A 15314-nucleotide genomic window follows, 5' to 3' on the forward strand; every position below is an offset into this window, starting at 1 on the left:
TTATTGGTGCTTGCTTAAGAATGGGAAAAGAAATATAAATTGCTTAAGTTTTAAAACAACACAGATGCTTGTAAAGGATTTAAAATAACCAAACCTTTGTTCATTGCTTACAGCACATGTGTCAAACTGGAGGCCCAAAGCCAAATCGGCCACGTCACGATATGTGATGTGGCCTTCGGGATGTATAGGCTCAAAGTAGATCAGTGTTCATGTTTTTGACCTATAAAGATGCCATTGTTTAATATAAGATAAGGAACAAAAAATATGGATGTCAACAATCATACAGAGACTTCTATTAACAGTGAAACTGATGTTGACGTAATTCAATGGGAATCAAGTAGAGCAAAGAGATATGAGAATAATAAAGATAAAATCGAAATCTGTTACAGACAGTTTGTAAAAAATAAACATTTGGTTTGGCACTTTAACTCGACTGGCCCTTTTTGCAACTGAGTTTGACACATCATTTGATAGAAACATATACAGTAGTATGTAAAATACAGTTGAAAAAAATTAAACCCATGACAAATCTTTGAATCATACGGCACACAATTGTGTATTGTGAGTAAGTGTTAGCGTGGGTTACAGAAGTACTTTAGACAAACCTTAAGGAGGGACAGTGACTCACAAAGTGGAAACAGTTCGACCACTGTACACCGTGAAGATGAATGCTCAATGAGGTAGATAAGAATCGATTTGAGAAATATGTGGCACGTGGTAGGATCCACTGGTTTCTTTAAGTATAGTAGATGGTTGAGGTTCGCAAAAGAGCAAAATCTTGTAGAGATGACACCAGAAATAAAGTTTTTTTAAATGAACATGACTGGAAAAAATACTATCTATATAAAGCAATGATCAGTTTCTTTTGGAATAAAAATGGACGCGATAATTGCCCACGTGAACATCATCTCATTTATCGCTGGTAGAGATGTGACATTGGGAGCCACAGATGGGATTTTGTGATGGTGAAAATGCGCCCGAGCGCATGTCGCCCGAGCTGGGATGAGCTCTGGCAGGCTGCGAGCAGATACTGCTGCCACCAAATAAACTATGAGCGCTTCCCTGACAGCAACGCCCAAAGATGTCATGGGCACATTTCTAATGCACTGCTGTGTTTATTTTTAACTGTTTGGCGTTTCATGTTATTCCCTTTAATCACACACTCGCGGCCCGAGGACCGGATCAGATCCACCGAGTGATTTTGTGTGGCCCTGCCGGGCTCAAAGTCAAAGTAAAATAATGTTAATTTTAATATTTCGACCTATAAAGATGCGAGTGTTTAAGACAATATAAGGGACAGAGATTATGTTTGTAGTCAACATTTAAACAGAGACTTTCCATAAGAGTAAAACTGATGGTAAACATGGGGATAATAAAGATAGTTTAAGACAGTTTGGTAAATATATAGTTTGATCAGCCCATGACTAAGACAGTTAAAAAATTCTGGCCCCTTGTGTAGTTGACCCCGATGTAAATTGTTTTAAACCTTAAAAGGCGGTTGTTCAAGTGATTAATCAGATTCTGGAAATGGCCTAGATCAGGGGTCAGCAAGTCAAAGAGCCATTTGGACCCATTTCCTACAGGAAAGAAAACACTGGGAGCCGCAATACCCTTCATGGCTTTTAAAGTTAAGTTCCATATAATGTGTTGTTTTCCTTTATGCTATATATCAACAAACTATGAATAAAATGTTAGTTAGTGATAGTGATTCAAACTTGACTTATTTTCTACTCACCCTCATGTCCACTAAGGTTTGATTATTTTCAGAATAATCTGTTACTTTTAAAGTTATACACAAAAATGTTCGTTCATTTTTCAATGTAGCAACTGGAGCTCAGCCCCGTTTTCATTTTCGTCCAAAAAGACATTCATTTTAGGCTTGTTGTTATTGGATGTTACCAGGTCGTCAGCCTTAATCTCTTCTGTCCGAGGCTTCAATATAAGATGGACGTTACAGACGAGCAGTACGGAGGTATTTGGATGTTTTTATAACTGTCTTTTTGGAAGAAGATGAAGACAACTGAACTCCATACACTACATTAAAAGGAACATACATTTTTACCCAATACACTAAAAGAACATATTATTCTGAATAATCTCAACCCTTAGTCGACATAGGGGTGAGTAGAAAAAGAGTGAATTTAACTTTAAGCATTGATAATTCTCATAACAATGTTTTGTATTGTGTATTTACTGCTGTTTGTCCTGTTTAACTGACTCATGTTTGTTTTTAACTCTTAGCTCTATGTGACTCTGAAGGGTTATATATACACATTAATATACATCATAATAATTGTATCATCATCAATTATTATTATTATTATTATCATTTTAACAATGCAAAAAACGAAATAGTAGGTAATTCAAAATAAAATGATTTGATATCAAACCTAATTTATAATAATGTAAAGGTCTGTAATTGACTGAAAATATAATAATAAAATATAATATAAAATAATAAAATATAAAAATATTTTCTTTGTAGGATAAAAGAAATGATAGTTTAAGACAGGAGTGTGCTTTAACCAATCAGGTGTCGGCTTAAACAAGCAACAACAGACTGACAATTAATTGATGACTGTCTTCAGACGCCTGATTGGTTCAACTATATGTGCTTGACTGGTTGGAACAAAAACCTACACCACCCTGGCCCTTTTCTGGACCAGTTTGACACCCCTGGTTTAAGAGGTCATGATTTTTTTTTAAGGTCTGCACAAATTTTAAATTACATTTTTGAAAAAACTAAACTAAAATACTATAACGAGCGCTGCTCTGCGTGTTACTGTTCCTTTAAGACTGAGACAGGTGAGGGAGGGGGAGCGAGAAGTCAGAGTTCTGCGTTATTGATCGTGAAGAACTTGAAGAACGTTGTATTTATATTAGCCAAGGTAAGTTTTAAAGTAACAGTTTTTGTTAAACACATTTATACTTTTTCAAAAACTCAGGGAGCCGCACCGGGGGGCTGAAAGAGCCGATGTGGCCCTGGAGCCACGGGTTGCCGACCCCTGGCCTAAATCAAAGTACTTTAACTGTAAGGGACTATCACACAAGACCATGTATTGAAGTTATTCCTTTTTTAAGTTCATTCTCTACTGAAATCTCAGCGAATGAGAGGTTACGAAAGCTTAGCCCATAATGACGTTTGATGGACTTTCCCCCTCCTCCTGCCAGCTGTAATCACGCCCGCTTTGTTTATACAACGAGTCCAACGACTTGGAGGTGGAGACTTCCGGGATTGATGACGCGTGCGGACTGTCGATGATGCTTGACCAATCACAGCAGAGTGGGCGTGGTAATGGTAAGCAAGATTTCCTCTCCAGAAAAAGTGTTTTCAGTCGACAGGGCTTAAGCACATTTTCTAATGTAAATTTTTAAATGAAAAGAGAGTTTTGTAAAAACAGACACATACTGATGAGTACAATAGAGGTCCAACATCTTTTAAGACACGCTTAAATAAACACATTAGTTGCCAATTAAGAAAATGAAAACTCTTTTATATTTAAACAATAAAATAATCAAATGCAGTTATGCGATGCTAAATACCAATAGCATTTTACTGCGTCATTTTAATTTTAAATACATTTAATTTAGAAGCAAATAAAAGAAAAGGGGGAAAAAGTCCTAAAACAGATCTTTATTGACTTTAATAAGTTCAATAATAAAATTGTTCACCATCAGAAACATTTATAGATGATCATTTATTATATTCTGACCGCTTGAGGGCTGCAAAAATACAGCCAGGGCCCCCTGTCTGGGGTCCCCAGGCTGTACTTTGTCTGTGTCTGGGCCTAGACACCGTAGAATTTGAGCTGTCAATCAGTCAGTTCACATGACATCCAGATCGACCGTTCAAAAATGACATTTGCTCTCTCTGGCAGGAATCCTGAGGCCCTGAGGAAAGTAACTGCCGGGTAAAGAGCAGCAAACATTCATCGTCGGCCTCAGATGATCGGCTGAAGTGGCTCGAGGGGAGATGACGGTGATGCTTCCGCCACACCAAAGAGTCACAGAATAATAGCAGGGTCATCACTTTTCCTTTTCCTCTCACCTTCCACTCTCCACTCTACCTCTTAGTTTTTGTCCCTGCCGAGATACTTTAGATGACTCATGAGAACATTTGGAACACCAGACAAAAGTTGGGCTGGGGCGCCTTCGTCACGGTGAAAGTTTTGAGAAGGACAAAGTCATAATTTAAAAAAAAAGGAACAGTCAAATTTGGTCATCCAAGGGGAGGATAAGACGGGGAATCCAAGAGTGTGATGAATGTTTATCGATGTGTTCTGCCAAGATTTAAGTCAACAAGGTTTAATACTTTAAATTTACACGACTGTAATAAAACGTCCATTTTTTGGCAAGTCAGTTGTTGAAGTGATATTTTATGACATGAGTGATCTTGACTTTTACAAATGAGTTCACGTCGGAGGAAACTCATGAAAATATGAACATATTTTAGTGATAGATTTTAGATGGATAGATGATACAGATTTGTTGGAGGAACCATGAGCACACAATGATGAACTGAACAAAAAGTTTGATGAGTCGTCAGTTTCCGCCAGTCTGCTACTGCTTCATTTTTCTAATAGTCTTCTATGAAATTAAACCAACATTTGAAAAAATGTTAGTTAGTACTGTCAGTACATGATTGGTGAACATATGGCATATCTCGATCCGCCATGATTTTATGGCAACCGGATTTTATAATGTGGTGAATTAGCGATCCATTCCAAATCCCCAACTTTATTAATAGAACCGATAACTGATGTTATGAAAGACGATACCATCTAGTGGCTACAATCAATGTTGGCCATCATGTCAGCATTGTAGTATAAATCACAGGGTAAATAATAAATAATATTATATATATATATATATATATATATATATATATATACTAAATGTACACAGACTATTATTTATTTCCTTTTTTAATTTTTTATAAAAATGGATGCTTTGAGACTTTAAGAGACATTACATTCTCGACTATATAAATAAAATCCTGTTGTTGAACGCACATGCATTCAAGTGGATCCCTGATTTTCCAGATGGTACAGTCCAAATCGGTTTGCCATAAGAACATGGCGAATTGAAACAGGAAATGTTTTCCTGGATCGTGCAAATTTCCCGGATCCTGGACTGACATGTACTCTGAATTATTTCAGTGTTTCCTTTCAGACATTTATAGTGCCTGTTTCTTAGTTAAACTGAATCCTTGTACGTCACAATCATCATTTATTTAAGGAACATGGCAACGGCAACTGGTAAGGTAGCACTGTATGACTGTGGCAAAAGTTTTGAGCGGGTGATACCACGATTGAGAAAAAAAGGAAATTCATATTTTAATGATGGCTCGATGCGGAGCAATAGTAGCAAAATATGTAAAGAGCATCCCAAAGGGGACGTAATAAAACAACAATCACTACGATATCAACTAACCAAATTAAAAACAAGTATGACACCCCAGTGTCTCATCACGGTTTAAAAAGAGAGAAAGAGTATTATTACATTTTCAACCGAGGTTTTTTTTTTCTTTAGACACGATTAGCTCCAGGACCCTCAACAATGCAACCTAGACTTATATTGTGCAGAGCTCAGAAATGTCTGATCGAGACACTTCGACGACTCATCTAATCCTTCTGCGTCACACTTTTTTCCCCAACTAAATTCAGTAGTAATTAATTATTTTTTATCATGACTTCAAATTCATAGTTACACACTAAAATACATAGGCACCTTTCCTCTGTGACATCAAATACATTTTGCTCCTCATACAGTACCTACATACTCAGAGGCTCAAAATTGCTTGCGCTCTCACGAGGGGAGGGACGTCTCAATTCGCACAAAAGTCGCCTTGACTTCCCTGAGATGTCTCAGTGATGTGTAGCGACGACTTCTGTGCGAACTGGTTGTCATCTTGTCTTGCGACGTCTCCGAGACGTTTCCCTTGTGAGCGAGCAAGCAATCGATCTGTCGCCCGGCCGTCGCGGGGGACATCTCTGCGAAGTCTCTGCCAGTGAAGCATTGTCACGGAGATGTCCCCGCAATGTCTTCTCCATCTTCTTTGCCTCAGGAAGTTGACACGTTTCCTTGGTCAAGGACAAAGTAGTGGCTAGAGTCCCCGTGAAGGCGACTCTGAATTGAGAGCTTTCCAACACCTGATGGAGACTTGAAAACGTCTCCAACTAGTCTTCGAAAAAAATCCAACATGTTCGAAATTCCATGCAACTCCTTGGTGACTCGACTAGTGTCGCAAGACTCAAGTCTTCAAACTAGTCTTCGGTAAAACAGAGGCAACTTTTCCGCTTCTCTTTTACAGACTTTCTTCCCACATCACACTTAACTTCTCTAGGTACTCTATCAACCCTAATCCCATTTATATATCTGGACATACTTTTTATTTGACATTTTCACAATTCGATTTCTTCAATTTATGGCTGAGAAAGAGTTGATTATGTACAGGCTCACTAAACTCTTTTATTAGCCACTACCTCATTAGAAACTGTTGTAGTTATGTTCAAGGACAGCTTGTCCTTTTCCCTTAAAACTTGAGAGGATCCTCTTCTCTTTGATTGATTTCATCCCAGTGTTTCACATCTTTCAGGCGTCTCTCTTTTATCATTCCTATTTGGATTCTGCTAAGACAGCCAGTGTAAATCCCCACAGGAGCCTGGTTGGACATGACAGTGGAATATAATATTGTCTTATTGACAACCACCTGTTCTATACTTCCCTCACAGGTTTAGTGTCGTACATGACACCATATGAAAGATTGCGTAGTGATTAGAAGGGCTGTGTCCCAAATCGCGCACTTCTGCACTTGCACTTAATATTTTGAGTACACAAGTGAGTGCCCAATGAGCAGTGTCTGAAAATGTAGTGTGCAAATTGGTGCAGAAAGTTGAGTGTGGATCGATGGGCATTACATTTTTTATATATATAAAGTTTGATCTAAGAGCGGGAAAAAACTTTTGTCTACAAACATTCACAACCAACATTCCACTCAAACTCAAACTGACTCACACTGGTTCGAGTCAAGCTTGAATCAGAATTAGAGTCATGACATCGATAAATTCAAACATCTGTTTGTCTGCGAATCACACCTTAAATAGTATACCAAAGAACAAAGCTGGAGAGACCCCGAGAGGGGGGAGCGAAAGACAGAGCCAGAGACACCCCAGGAAGGAAGGTGACCCCCGCCCGAGAACATATGAATAATTAGATTACAGGAAGACAAATTAGGAACTCTCTCAGCGGGAGATCGGTGACACAGGGAACTTGAAATAACAATTTGGCTGGAAAAAGAAGGGAAATTTGACTTAAAAAGAGCAAGCCTTCTACAGCTGGGGACCATTCTGCCTGGGACTGTCAATCTGTGAAGTCGCCAGGAGAAGTGGGTCCGGTCCGATCGTTATTTGAAGCTTGTATTTGCTTTGACTTAAGGCGGATAAAGCCACCTGTACATTCTCTGGATTATTCATCTTTCGCCACAAACAGTAGTATAAGACTCAGGAGGGAAGTGCTGTTTTGTTTGAGCGACGAAATTGACTCCGTCTTTTAATCCTTTTATTTTCCATTTTTTTGACGTAGATCACGCTAAACGAAAGCTATGTCACTGACAACGCATCTTCGGAGCAGATTCCGCCGTAAATGTCTCAAGAAAACACTAAATTATGGCTATAAATAAATAACTTCAATTAGGGTTTCAACGACAAGTTGCAATCGGCGTTAAAAAAGTAGTAAAAGAAGAAGCTGTTGTGTCATGTGGAAAATTTGCACACTGGCCAATTAAATACACCATCTTAATGTGGTACTGGAAACCAGTGCACTCGGAGAAGTTCGCAATTTGGGACAGGTTTATAAGGAAACTGGAAAACAAGTTATCAGTCTTGGGACACGAAGGTTGTAAAGAGAAGACCACCGTTTCCTCTATTGAGGTCAGTGCAATGGGCCATTTTATGGCTTGTCTGCAGAAGATGTTTTTTTTTTTTTTTCAACCTCACCGAGGAACCGATTGCTCTCTTTGCACAGAGGAATTTCTACAGCTTTTGCACATCGTTGCATTTTACAGCGCCGGGGTGTCACTGCTGTGGGCCCACACCACCACCGCCACAAAAGCCGGTCTCTTAATGGATTTGTGCATTGGATTCAGCTTTACCTGTTTTTTCATGCGTGACATGTGTTCTTGCGTGTCTCAACAGGCTGAGTCTCATTAGCGCCAGGTTTCTGGTGTCGTGGGTGGGAGAAAGTGAAGGTAGGAAAAGGAGCTCATGATTATTTCAGATGGCAGAGGAATTATATCAACCCCATAAGTCATAAATAAATCATATTCAATGAAGGGAGAGATTCGGGTTTTAAGAGGAAATTTGAGAAGGGAACATGACGACGACTTAACACGTTAACTATAACTTTTTCAGATTCAAGAACGGTTTGTCTGCTCTTTAATGTCCTTTTTTTCATGACATCATTCTCATTGTTCTGGCCCCTGGCGATACAATGACCCACCTGGTCAATGGAAATGTAGCCATGTACCCTCGAAAGGTTAACTTTTATAATATAATCCATCACTTTAAGGATACCTTCTTTTTGATTTAAACAGGAAATTAAGGTGTTTCCAGTACTTTTTTATTTTATTATTTTAAGAATTTGCTCATTTTCAAATAATTTGGATTTTGCGGCGGTGGCTTCTTATATAAATTGAATAGTGCATTACCCAATAGAAAAACCAAATATAAACATTTATACAGTATATGGAAACAAATCATTTAATGGTTTGAATGAACATAAAAAATGAAACTGAGTGTTTTATCAATACAGACTAAAGCCCGACTCACACTGGATAAGTATAACCTGTGGACCAAAGCCGATTTTTAATAATTGCGAAGAATGTCGTAGATTTATTACCGTGCGAATGTATGTAAAGTAAAAATTCTGCCGCAAATTACCTACAGTATTTCGTGTGAATGTACTTAAAATAAGAGAAGTGGGGGGTAATTTACAAATTACCAAAGGTCCACAGGTAAAACTAATCCCGGCCGAATAGGGCTTAAGGTAACGTTGGAAAGCCGTCAACACTTTAATAGCCTTTATATCTTTTAGCACGATTAGCAAGAAGGCTGTGGGTTCGCTTCAACCTTTCTTTGTCGAGTCGGTATGTTGTCCCTGTGTTTGTGTGGGTTAACTCCAGGTACAGGTTGAATAAATAATACCCTAAATTGTTTGAGTGTGTTTATTTTTTTGGGTGTATCTGTGTGACCTGTGACAGATCGGCGACCAGAAAAATTGAGGACCGATGGACACTTTCCACCCTTAACCATCTTAGTGATGTAGATGACGCTAAACGGAAGCTACGTCACTGATAATGCGTCTTCGGACCGAAATACCGGCGTCCTGTTCGTTGTGTTCCCCGTCTCTTGCCTGTAGTAGCTGGGACAGGCTCCAGTTACCCTCGGGAATAAGCGGTAGAAAATAAAAAAATGAGCTGAACAACAAAAAGGACGAGTCAGCAGTCACTCTGCCAAAATCTTACTTACTCTTACAAAACTCTCTAAGTTGGAGTTTTGGTATTGTTTTTTTAATCGTGGAGACTGAATCGATCCATAATAAAAAATACTTTGCTGGCACTCGGTCTTGAGCTGGATCCATTTTATGTTAACGAATCCTGATGACTTCCAGCTGCCTGATTAGGATTGTTATCAGGTGATGGCAAAAAAAATTAAGAAATCATCAATCACAATCATTCCAAGACAATGAATGAAACAGAAAAAAACAGTTTTGTTGAAACAAATAATCAGACGTACATATCTTTTGAAGCCCAAGACATGACCTGGTCTGAAAAAATAAATATCTGTGGCCACAAAAACCCCTGAGTTATCTATCATAATCTCAGGTTCTATGAATTGGTGCGAAGCCCTCTAACAGCTTCGCTATTGGTTAGAGGGCTTCGCACCAATATGAAGTAGAACCCCTGAGTTATCTATCATAATCTCAGGTTCTACTAATTGGTGTGAAGCCCTCTAACCAATTGCGAAGCTGTTAGAGGGCGGAGCACCAATATGAAGTAGAACCACTATTCATTGTCCAGATATTACTTTTTTTTTACCACGTCATGTAAGGGGCTCTGTATATAGCACATAATTTATTTAAGATGTTTTTTTCTTTAACTCTTTGACAAATTTAGAATCTAAAAAAGTAATCTTGAGTTCAAACCTTCACTAATGTCAGTTATTTTTGATAAATATGAACCAACTGGTATAAAAGGAGTCCCCATGAAACGTCTATATATTTTTCGACTGTAGGAGTATACCAGAGTATCAGGGTCAACATGCGAGCACAGAGAGATCCAGGACCGCCTCCAGCTGGATTTGAGTCCTTCATGGTTTAACTGTACCGGTTCGCGCTGCAAACAGAAAAGTTCTTTCTAACATATAATGACGCTTCTAAATTAAAAGGAACTTGTTATCTTTTGATCAGTCCAACATTCTGCTTCTCGCACACATTCAGGCTGGTGTCATTAACAGAACTTGAATTCCTCAAACAGATAGCAAAGCAGCTCAGATGTTTCCCAGACTCACACCTACACTCTCGTATCTACAGCGGGAGTTATTCTTGGAAACAGAGCAAAGAGAGGAATCAGAACTGGATATTAGACGCTCAAACCTCATTAGATGAGTGATCTTTAGAAATAGTGATCATTGACCTATTGCACGAAGGAGGTTCTGTGTCATGAGTTTGTATCCGAGTGGAGGTTTCGTGGTTGCACTGGTTAGTTGCAGATTATTTAAGAGGGTTGTTTTTTTGAACCCCATTATTTTCTCCGCTTCTTTCAAACATGGGACTTTCAGTCCTCAACCCAAAATGTCAAATTGGTTCGACATGTTTTTTTCGCGGTTTCTTTGAACTAAATGTATCTTCTCAAAATCATCAACCCTCTTGTTTCCAATGTGAGCCAAACATAGGAGCGCTGTTCTTTACAAACTAAATACTAGTGATGGTCTGATGAAGCTTCATGAAGCAGTGTCATTATTTTCAGAGTCCACTAGATGGCGGTCTCTGCACTATTTTCCTTGGTTTTGAACAACTATTCTAATGAAACATCACATAAACTCATGGCGCCACCTACTGACCTCTAAACAACATGACACAGCTTCATGAAGCTTCATCATCCCATTAGTACTAAACTTAATACCTCAATGAAAAAGTACATTAGCAAGAACATGGAAGGAGAAAGATGTTTGTTTTAATTATATAAGAAATAAGAAAAGCACTCTACAGAATGCAGAGCATTGCTGTGTCTCAAATCGCATACTTCTTCTTAGTGCGTACTAACTTGTAGGCAAATTCTTGACAGATAGTATGTCATAGTTCTATGTTTCTTTCCCCATGGTATGTTCTTTTGCTTTTTGTTGCAGAGGAGGAATTACCAGCTGCAGGCGATTGGCGATCAAGGAGCGATGCTGAAAGGTCCGACGGTCCGTGAACGCATCGCCAGAAGACCCCTTCTCCACATATGGTTAAAGTTTGTTCCAGATCGTTCCGTAGCTACCTTGATTTCTAAAGCAATTCTTGGACTCTCCTGGCGTTGCCAGCACTTTTTGTAACAGCCTTCCGAGTCACTTATTTTATTTTTTTTGTATTTTAGAGCGCCTGCAGTCTGGACTCCTCCCTTTGTTCCCCTTCGCTTTTGTGCTTTCTGTTGGACATTTTTATGTACTGGAGTTTCGCCGCTTCGATTGTTTGGAGTTGTTCGTGTTTCAAGAGACTCAATTAAAGAACTGTTCTAGAATACTTTTTTTATTCCCAGCTTGATCCTTAGATCCTCGTACACAACATAGTACATCTCAAATCAAACAATGCCGGTACGCACTAACCGGAAATGATGTGAACGCTTCTTATACTATTTAACGATTGTTGCAACCAGCTATAGGAACACTATCACTGACACCTGCTGGCAGCACGTTTTGCAAGTTTTGGTCAAGAAATATGATATTAAATAATAGATATTTACACCGGTATCAGCGCCGAAGACATGTCATCTCCCTGCTGGCTGGAAATGCACCTGTAAGTACATATATAATATATATGACGTAACTTCCATTTACAATGTAAACGACACTAAGATGGCGGCCAATTAGGGTAGAAAGTGTCCATCGATCTACAGTTTTGTGGGCGTTTTAGTGCTCCAACTTAGTGTATGGCGCACTACATTACACATATTAAGAATTGAGAAACACTTGTGCACTTAAAAATACTAAGTTTAAGTATGCGATTTGAGATACAGCTCATGTCTTTCATTTGCACCAATTTTTAACCCAATATTATTGCTATACTTTTATTTACTCTATTCACTTCTTTTTTTCTTTTTTTTTTTTTTACTGTATTTAGATAGAACTTTATTGATCCCATTTAACTGTTCTTTTCTCTGCTTGTTGCCAATTTTATAAAACTGTCTTGTTTGTTTTTATTGATCCATAATAAAAGGACTGGATTTGGCCCCCGGGTTTATAACATTTTATGTTAACGATCGTGACGACTTTCAGCTGCCGGATTGGGATCGCTATCAAGTGGCCAAATATAATAAATAAGCCAGTTAGAAAATGCTATACTTTCAATCTTCCCACCGAGCTTTAAATAGTTTGAAATACAGTTTATAATTAGTTTATATAAAAATATATCATTGTTTTATTGAAAGTTGTTTGAATAGTTTTAAAATATGTGTCAGTAAGGAAAAAAAAATTGTTTACAGATAAATGTATTTATTACATTAAAAAAATAATTATTGTATACAAAATTGTTTTAATTCAATCAGAAACTTAACTGAAGATAGTTAAACATTTACCAATAAACAAAAATCACATTTAGGCAGTTATATAATTATCGTTATATCTTTCTCATTATTTATAACAATAATGATATGTTATGGCTCTTATTTTCTGAATAGTATTTTTTTTTTTTTTTTTACAATCATACAGACACTCGCATAACTTCTCACTATGTCAGAAATGTCAAACTCAGTCATAACAAAATTTGAACCTCTGTTTTAAGACTTTAAAAATAATAATTTAGATTCAACTGTATTTAAAAAATGCAACCATACATACAAGTGAGTGGCGTGTTTGACACATTCTTCTCAATTCGCCTTGAATTCCAAATCGCTTTAGTAACTCCTCTTTAAATTTCAATGCTGGGAAAACATGACCTGAATTAACCTTCATATGTTTCTAGTCACGCCGCCAGATGAGAATTAGCGAGGGTCTATTTCAGGTCGTAACTCTCTTTTTAAATGGAAACGTGATACGAAGGCAGCTCCCCATGTTGTGGTAGACTTGTCTTCACCAGCTACATAACAACAGGTGTGCCACGATAAACGGTGGTGGGCGGGTGGGCTTCAACACTCGTGACTTCTGGTCTGCAACAGGATCCCAGAGGAAGTCCAGGCGAAGAAGAGGTCTATGGGAAATACTTCTAGAAGGTCAGCAAACTAGGAAAAGTGAACATCTTGACTGGATCTAAACAGGACCTGACCTTCGTCTTCCGCTTCGTCAAAAGTGCTTTTTCTCATTAAAAACTGTAGCAGCGTCGCGTCACTTCTACCCAAAGCTCAGTGCAATAAAGCGTCTTTATTTTAAGTCCACACATTCGTTGCCAGAGAAAATAACCTGTCAATCAAGCGGATGTTATTTCCATCATGAGTAATTACTGTTGACCTATTTTAAAGTCTGTTTGTCTTTTGACGATACGTTTATTATTAGTAACGGTGTGTGTAGTTGAGCTGGCGACCACAGCCGAGAGAAGGATGCGAGTTTGTGGAAGTTCATGTGTACGTCTATTGCATGCGTTAAACTTGAGGCCCGGGGGTCAAATTTGTTACGCCACGTCCATTACAAGTGGCCTGAAGGATGGTCGCCTCAATGCTCATGTGGATGTTGTGACGTGAACAGATGGCAGTGTTTAAGATAAGATAAGAAACTGAGATTATCAATGTCAAAAAATATATAAAGACTTCCATTAAGAATTGAATAAAACAGTTTTATATTTTATTTTAAAGAGCAACTAATGTGTGAATTTAAGTGTCTCTTAAATAGATGTTGGACTCCATTGTATCATCAGTGTCTGTTTGTACAAAACTCTATTTTCATTAAATATTTACGTTAGAAAATGTGCTTAAGCCCCGCCCACTGAGAAGTTTTTCATAGGATGAAATCTTGTCTACCATAACCACACCCACTATGCTGTGATTTCTCAAGCATCGAGGTTTGTCACCGCGCGTCATCAATCACATAAGTCTCCACCACCAAGGTACTTGTTGTATAAAAAAAGTGAGTGTGATTACAGCTGACTGGATGAGGAGTGAAGTCATTATTACGTCATAGTGGACTCTGGTCTCGTAACCTCTCATTCGCTGAGAATTCAGACAGGGATCTTTTATAAGATACAAAACCGAAAAAAAAAATTAAATGAAAAATGCAAAGGCCATGTAAATAAATTTAAAAAAAAAGAAAAAAGTTTTATCTTTTTAACATGCTTCATGGACTTAAAAATGAGAGCTTCATTTTTCGGTGGATAGGAACAGATTCCCAAAAATGACGCAGAAGTTGCTAAAGGCTAAAAGGACAGAAACGTTGGAGACTTTCAAAAGGCTATAACTAGCCGTCCACGTTCTTGGAGAAATATACTGTAACTTACAGTGTAAGGTAACATTATTTCAGTTTCTCCTTTCACTTCTGGCTTGTTCCTTTTCTGCAACTTTTCACAAAAACAGTGTTATTTGGGGGTAGAATCTGCTGAGAGGAAAGTTAACTGGAGCAGAATGGGGAAACTCATCCGCACAAAGTCCTAAATAGCATCTTGTCTTTTTTTTTTTTTTTAACCTAACCTTGAAATCAAACAAGAGGCCACTGCATTATTTAGGAATGTCAGATGCTCAGGCACATTGTGAACATGTGCACTGCGGCGGTGAAATCATAGAAGATGGATGGATCATGTTCTTCTTCATCTTCATCGTAAGTGAAGGTGAGTTATCATGAGACGATGACACGACTTTAAGAACATTCCTCATTCCAGGCTTACTTCGGTTTTCAGGAGCGGGACGAGGTACAACTGGTTCTACTGTGACACGTAAATCAAGGTGATTTATATGAACAAATACACCACGGATTCTTAATTCAATTGGTTGAAAGTTAGATATGAATCAAACAACGTAAAAAATTATAATAATTGTAACAACGTTTGGAAAGAGTAAATAAAAGAGCATTTGAAACCCCACAAAACTTTTGTGAATCACAGATCCAGTCAGTTGAACCAGTTTTATTTATTGTTTT

This window comes from Callionymus lyra, chromosome 9, assembly GCF_982586985.1.
Source record: "Callionymus lyra chromosome 9, fCalLyr1.hap1.1, whole genome shotgun sequence".
Classification (NCBI taxonomy): Eukaryota; Metazoa; Chordata; class Actinopteri; order Syngnathiformes; family Callionymidae; genus Callionymus; species Callionymus lyra.